This window comes from Alligator mississippiensis, chromosome 6 (assembly GCF_030867095.1).
Source record: "Alligator mississippiensis isolate rAllMis1 chromosome 6, rAllMis1, whole genome shotgun sequence".
Lineage (NCBI taxonomy): Eukaryota > Metazoa > Chordata > Crocodylia > Alligatoridae > Alligator > Alligator mississippiensis.
Genome location: NC_081829.1, coordinates 77,301,213 through 77,309,203, shown reverse-complemented (window position 1 = coordinate 77,309,203; position 7,991 = coordinate 77,301,213). Strand labels below are relative to the sequence as shown.

At 40.1% G+C, this 7,991-nt stretch overlaps 1 long non-coding RNA gene across 1 annotated transcript; it reads left to right on the top strand.

The window, feature by feature from the left end:
- Positions 1–275: 275 nt before the first annotated feature.
- On the top strand, positions 276–2,026 carry LOC132251269 (uncharacterized). Its single transcript, XR_009463224.1, has 2 exons — positions 276–990; positions 1,375–2,026. It is a non-coding gene; the product is annotated as an uncharacterized LOC132251269 (long non-coding RNA).
- The last annotated feature ends 5,965 nt before the right edge of the window (positions 2,027–7,991 follow it).

Below are 7,991 nucleotides of genomic sequence, written 5' to 3'. Positions count from 1 at the left end.
GCTTATAGGAATTAAAATCATCATATTATGTTGTACAATACTTATATGTATTATTGATAGGAGCTTATAAAATTAAATTGCATTACTCTTACAGTAATGAAATCCAAAAGTTTTAGTCTATTAACATTTTATTGCTAGAGGGGACAGCTAGCTGGTTGTTTGAGCTATAGAATAGATCCCAAAGGGCACAACAGCCTGCTGAAAATGCAGGAAAATTTAGCTTTCAATAAACATATTAAATTGTTACAATTTGTTTATGATAGTAGTTCACTTGCACTATAAAATTATTTTCTTTCCATTTTGCAGAAAACAGTGGTGCCTCCTGTGGATTTCGCTGTGTGCCACACAGATATCACAATACAAGAGAACAGAAAATTCATTTAATGCTTCCACTATTCCTAGATCAGCAATATGCGATGTTTTCTTCAGAGAATGTGCAACTCTCATACACTGTAACTATACTTAAAAATCCTCAAAGGAATATGTGAGAGAGACTTAATCTTCTTGAAGCTTATTAAGAGTCCTTTGTAGCATACAGGAGGGAAAATCCTGTATCATTTTTACAAGGACTAGAACTTCTCATACTAAATTCCCTGCTCATTTTTATAGAACTGTCAAGTATAAATTACTCATGCTGTTTCTCCTTAAAATTCCATTGAGAAACTGAGGGAGCGTGGATAGTTTCTTTTATTTAAAGAGCCTATTCTCTGAGTTGCTTGCTTTACATTCCCATAGGTATTAAAGTACTTCCTGACCTATTTCCTCCTTTCTAGATTGATGAACCCAAAATGCAGTATTTGGAACTCCTGTAGAGAGCCAACATGAATTGGGATGTGAATATGGCAGGCCCTCGGTGGAATGAATTGCCTCCACATAATGAAAAATGTATTAGAAACGCATTTAGCAGTCTCATGTAACAACCTGTTCCTAGAAAGGAAAAGGCATTGCTTAACACAAAAGCAAGGATCAAAGCTAACGTTATTTGCCAAGGTGAGTGCCTGGTTAGCTATCAGTCTTTCACTACTAACAAACTCCATGATATTTTAGCTAAAATCAAAGCTCAGGGAAATGGGGATTTTATTATTATGTCTCAAGTACAAAACCAGGGAAATGTAATTACAGACTAGTAATGTCACTCGAGCAGAAAGTACATGGAAAATACTATTTTTACAAATTACTGTGGTGGTTACACAAACTAATAATAAAAAAAGAAAAAAAACCCAGCAAATGCAATTTTGCACAGGGCAATGAATGGGCATAATAGAGCATTGTGCAGAAGGTGCTGAATGCACTGAAATTTATTTTTGAATGTTCGTTCCCTTGCTCTCAATTTTTATCATGTGTTTTTTCTTTTCACCCTTTTGTTTTTTGCAGATACCTTTCCTTTTATTTGTGAGGTACCATACTTTCTCATACGTCATGCCCTGGAATATACACCACCTTTATGAAAGGCAGAATGAAGGAAAAAACAAGATTTTATGGAGTTATGGCCACACAGAACAGGCGCAGAATCTAGTCTTCAGATGATTCACCCTCCCTTTCCTGCTTAAGCCGGAATAGGAGGAGAGAGACAAGGAACAGATAGTAGATGGCAAAACTATCCTAAGAAAGATTAGGACAATTAGTGGGACAACTAGGAGAGATGATCGTTTATATATCTGGAGTAAAGAACAACGAGCCATTAAGTCAACTGACTCCTTCATTTGCCTGAATAGTAATGCAATAGCTGATGCACCTTGGTTCAAAAATCAGCTTCCATATTTCCCTACATACATCTTCATTTGGAAGGATGGGGGGCAGACTTTGGTGAAAAGGTAAATGTTGTATGCAAGAAAACATGGTATTTAGAAAAAAAATTGTATGCATTTTTAAGCTAAAACATATGATAAAAGATCTAGTTGTTTAACTGATCTAATTTTGGCTAATATATGCATAGTACTTTATCATCATTAAAACTGTCAGGCTGCTTCTTTGAAAAGTTACTGCTGAATAGGTGGAGCACTTTATTAAACTATATCAAAGACCATACCACCTGCCAATCTGCATTTTTTAAAATAAACATTTTTTTTGATGATGAAGTTCTTATAGGTGCTTCCTGACATTAAGTACCAGTTCCAGGGCAGTGGTGTTTTTTATGGAAAGATTTGCAGTTTTTCCTGAAACTCATACGAAATCAAACAGTCACAACAAATGAGCATTTAAATAGATGGTTGATATTGATAATTTCTTTGTAAAATTATTCTTAGTATGCCAACGTTTAATCTGGAAGATTTTATGTAATAGCCTTAGAACCTTGACCTACTTTTCCCACAATAAACAAAACCAGATTGGAGTTGATAATAAAAATGCTGGTACAAGCGTAAAGACATCATGTTCAGTTCAATTTAGCCTCAGCTTAAGTTTTGTAAAAATAATAAGCTTTTAGATCTATAGAAAATTGTGACTTAAATTCCAGTGGAATTGGGCTTCTATTTAAATCAATAAACATTCCCTACAGCGTTTGAAATCTAAATATTGCAGGATTGGTATATAAGAGCCTGAAAGGTAAATTGACTAGGAAGTGACTATAAATGAGTGAATCAGACTAGTTTATTATTGATGTCCAGCCTGAGTAAAAGTTTATAAGTGAAATCTTGAAAACCACTGTGCTATTGTCATTTATGCAGGTAAACTGTGCATGCTTAGGGATAGGGTGAAATATGTAGGGTTTTGGGTATTGGGCTATCTATGCTCAGAATGTCTTTAAGGAAATGGGTTAGAAAAGCTGCAGCTTTTATGCTGGCTGGCTGGGGTTCAGGGACCTGAAGGGGCCTGTGTAGATTGCTTCTTTGGTGGGTTCAGAAGTGCTGCTGAGAAGCACGCTCCAGCCACTTCCACTTGCTTAGTGTACTATGACTCAGAAATGAGACGGTGCAGGCAGCCTAGTGCACCAGGTTCACTTGGACATGCTTCTTGACACCATTTTATGGATATACTAAGCCAGCTACTGTGCTAGTTTCTAAGCTCTGCATGAAGAAATGAACTGAGAATAAAACCTCCCAAAGAGAATAAAAGATGCTACCTGCAGAGTCTAATGATGACATCCTCTGCAAAATGATACACCTGGAAATTCTAAAGACTCACAAGTCATTCTTGGTACCTTGCTGCCCATCAGTATTTTACTAGTGAGAGAAGCTATGTCATGATTATTTGAATGGAAACTTAGTAAATGAATCAACATGGATTTTCTGTAACACAAAATTTGAAACTCAGCTTCCTGAAATGTATAGTGCTGCTGGAGTTGTAGTCTCAGTGGAGGGCAGTTTACAGCAAGGTAGGTTAGAATGCACATGTGTTAAGATAGTTGACTCCGGTATGGAAAAGCAAGCCACTTCTTCAGTACATCACATTGAAATCATTTGATTTCATTGCTTACCAATGCCAAGATCAGAACAATTTACATCATGCCTATTCAATTCAAAGCACATTAATCAGGAGGAAGGTCAATATCAACCTTAATTGAAATGGTTCATACAAGAAGAGTTGTTAAAAGGGAATACTGCAATTAGTCCAGTCACAGAAACTAATTAAAAAGTTCTACAGGCAACATGTTAAATAATTTTAAGTAGACAGCTCAAATTGCTCAGTATGCATCCCCACTGTGTCAGCATCTCTCTTGATTTCACTAATATTCCAAAAAGCATGCAATGTATGCTACAATATGAGTTAAATTCCAGCTTGTAACAGAAGAAGAGCAGTCATAATTATAGACTGAGACATTACTCACAGTGACAATAATGGAAGCCATACAGTGTGCATAAATCATGATATATGCTGGCATGTACTTCTAAGACTATAATCAAGCTGAAATAAGTTGGGCATTGACTGATAAAATGCTTCCTGGTATAGACTAATGCAAAAAAAAAAGGATGTATTGAATGGGGATTTAACTACACAAATCCTTCTGGTGTCACTATACTAAATCACTGTATACAAGTTTTAGTGTGCCTTTCAATGCTGCTTTTTAAGAAGGGTAGTTATCGACAGACTCTTCCCTAATCTTACTATCAGTTTATGTAGCATTAGATTGGAAGCCCGGCAAGCACTATTGGCTATACTGTGGCTTTGCTCTGAAATGGTTGAACTTTATAAATAATTTTAACATGAAGACATGTTCAGCTCAATGTTTTCTTTACTACCCTGAAGCATTCAAGCTTTAGATCCTTAAATATCCCTGAGCTATACCAGGCACATCAGAGAGAGATTGGTGGGGGAGTAGATAGTTGTCTGCTACCTTTACAGTACCCATATGCTCAATTTAGGGGCTGAGTTGGGTTCTTTTATTTTTAGTTGTACTGGCTCTAGGATCTCCCAAGCAAAGTATGCTCTGCTCACATCCTCTTTCTGTCCTGGTACGGTCCTAAAGGACCCACCTTATTCAATTTTATTTAGTAGACATCCTTGTAAAATATCGGATATTTCAAAGATCGTTTATGTTGGAAATGCACCAAGATGCTGCAAAAGTCTATGGCAAATTTCTCACTCACAGGAACTTTGAAGAAAAATATCATTTATAATGCCTGCATTTCATGTAGACAAAATGTTTATTCATTTTATTTTTCTGTAGGTTAATAAGATATGTTAAACTAATGAGTCTGAAATTGTTGGTAGATTTTTAATTAAAATGAAGGCATTACAGTTTCATAGTTGGTAGGTTTGGAAGGTACCTGAGCAGATCATCAAGTCCGACCCCCTGCCATGGGCAGGAAAGAATGCAGGGATCAAACAGGTGATTGTCTAGCCTCCTTTTGAAGATCTCCCAGGGTAGGAGTAAGCACCACTTCCCTTGGAAGTTGGTTCCAGATCCTAGCCGCCCTGACTGTGAGGTAGTGCTTCCTGATATCTAGCTTGAATCTACTCTGTCAACTTATGGCCGTTATTCCTCATTACTCCTGGTAGTGCTTGGGGGAACAGGCCTGCTGGTCTCCCTTGGCTAGTTTGTAGATGGCCACCAGATCCCCTCTCAGCCTTCTCTTGTGGAGGCTGAACAGGTTCAGGTCCTGTAGCCTCTCCTCGTAGGCCCTGCCCTGCTGCCCCCTGATCATGTGAGTGGCCCTCCTCTGGACCCTCTCTCAATGCTGGCCACATCCCTCCTGAAGTGCGGCGCCCAGAACTGGACACAGTACTCCAACCGTGGCCTGAACAATGTCACATAGAGGGGGAGGATCACCTCCTTGGACCTACTTGTGATGCATCTGTGGATGCATGACAAGGTGTGGTTGGCCTTCCTTACTGCGTCCTCACATTGGCAGCCCATGTTCATCTTGGAATCAATAGTGACTCCAAGATCCTTTTCTGCCTCTGTGATGATGAGAAGGGAGTTCCCCAGCCTGTAGGTATTCTCCTGGTTCTTCCTCCCCAGGTGCAGTATCTTGCACTTGTCAGTATTGAAACCCATCCTATTCTCATCCGCCCACCCCTGTAACCTGTCCAGATCTAGTTGTAGCCTGTCCCTCTCCTCTAATGTTCCCACTTTTCCCCACATCTTAGTGTCATCCGCAAATTTGAACAAGGTGATTTTCACTCTCTCGTCCAAGTTGCTGATGAAGATGTTGAACAGTGCAGGCCTGAGGACCGAGCCCTGGGGAACCCCACTGCCCACATCCCTCCAGGTTGAAAATGACCTGTCCACTGCCAGTCTCTGGCTGTGGCTCTCCAGCCAATTTGCGACCCATCTGACTATGTAGGCATTGACACCACAGTCACCTAATTTTTTAATAAGAATGCAGTGAGAGACAGTGTCAAAGGCTTCCTAAAGTCCAGAAAGACTACGTGCACTGCGACACCAGTGTCCAAGGATTTTGTGACCTGGTCATAGAAGGCAACCAGGTTGGCCTGATAGGACCTGCCTCTAATGAACCTATGTTGATTGCCCCTAAGCATGATCTCCCCTGCTGGTCCCTCACAGATGTGCTCCTGCATAATTTTCTCAAAGAGATTTCCCAGGATTGAGGTAAGACTAGCAGGCCTATAGTTTCCTGCATCATCCTTCCTTCCTTTTTTGAAAATAGGGACCACATTGGCCCTTTTCCAGTCCTCTGGCACCTAACCAGAGCACCATGAGCGCTCGTAAAGCTGTGTCAGGGGTCCCACAATGACCTCTGCCAATTCCCTCAGCACTCAGGGGTGGAGATCGTCAGGACCTGCTGATTTGGACACATCTAGTCCCTCCAGAAGTTCCCTGACTAGGTTCTCACTGACCTTGGGCCTGGCTGTGCCTCCCCTGGATCTGTCTGGGATCCTGGTGGGGAGGATGACCCAGTTCCTGCTAAGAAAAATGGAGGCAAAGAATTTGTTAAAGAGGTTAGCTTTGTCATCTGGTGCAACCACCAGATATCCAAGCATGTCCTGCAGAGGATGTGTATTGCTCTTTGACGTAAAGTGCCACACCCCCACCTTTTCTCCCCATTCTATTCTGCCTGTACAGCCTATAGCCCTTGATATTTAGCACCCAGTTGTGCGTTGGATCCCACCAAGTTTCAGTGACCCCACTGTGTCTGGGTTTGTGTTAGCTGGCAGCAGGGCAAGTTCCTCCTGCTTGTTCCCCATACTGTGAGCATGGTAAATTGGTATTAAGAAATAATTTTGTTTTATACTGTTTCAGGTTCTCTTAAACAGAACCAGCAGGTTGGCACATAGCAGTAGACTGGAAATTCAACTTGTTAGATATCTTTCAGCTGTGCAGTAAATACTTTAACAATTTATGTGCTATTGTGAATTGGCAAGCATTGCTAAAGGAAGAAAATTCACTTTCATTACAAAAAGGAAGTGAATATCAGAGTTTTCAAGTGCCTTTTAAAGTGCTGTTCTACTCTGCAAAAGATCATTGTTCTGTTTGTGCCTCAAGAATTTCATATCACATTTTCTTAATTTTCAGTGAAAAAGCTATAGCTCTTTATAACTCCAAATACTGGCACTTCAAACTTAAGGTCATATTCTGAGTTAATATCTGCCCCCTTTTGCATTGCTTAAACTACAGTGGGCCTGGATTCTTGGAGGATAGCAGAGAATTTTCAGTTGGAAAAAAGGTTGCACCAAGTGACCCCCAGTTCTTGCTCCCATTCCATTATAAAGCTATTTACTTAGATTGTGTCTTCCTGGGACAGAGAACATTTTTTTCGTAGTCTGTGTTTTTACAGGGCTTAGCAATGATGAACCCTGAACTCCTGCACGCTACAAAAAAATAAACTGTAGTGCAATAATAAGGTGACTTGGTTGAAGGAGGAAGTGTGATAAAATACAGCATTGCTGCACTAATCTTCTAGGTGCTGGTTGCCTAAGGGAAACTGTTATAATTTATGCTCATGTTGGAACAGGTTAGCCTTCAGGATCAGATGAATAGTCAGCTCCCTGGCACCCACTCAGTTGTCTTGCACCACACAGAACTCAGCCATTGGGAAGAATCTGGCCAGTGGAAAGAATAGAGACCAAGACCAAGAAAGAGACAAGTGTTCCATTTTTCTTGAGAACCTCTTTTAAAGAATTTCGAACAGAACAGAGGTCAGGTAGAGGGGAAAAATGTGAGAAAATGTCCAAGAGGAAAGGTCCTATTTAAAAGATTAAATGTCTTTACTTTGGGTAGTAACTTGGCAGAGACATGATAAAATTCAGTTATGCTTTAGCCTTATTCAGGATTTTTTTTTTTAAGTTAAAAACCATTAAGAAAATCCTGATTCCCGGGTTTCATTGAGAGATGGTCCATGTGCCACTAGGTAATTTTAGGCGCGGATGAAGCATGCTGGGGACCTCCCCCCTCCCCCCTCACTCCTGTGGGATGCTCCATCTGCCCTAACATTTCAGCATTCATGAGCCACCTGGTACATTGAGGTATGTAGAAAAAACATTTAAAGCTGTGTCCATGCCCAAATCATTAAATCTTTCTGAATCTCTCTCAATCAATTTGGAGGATTTTGATTTGATTCAGAGAGATTAAAGGGTTTCCTGATTCAATT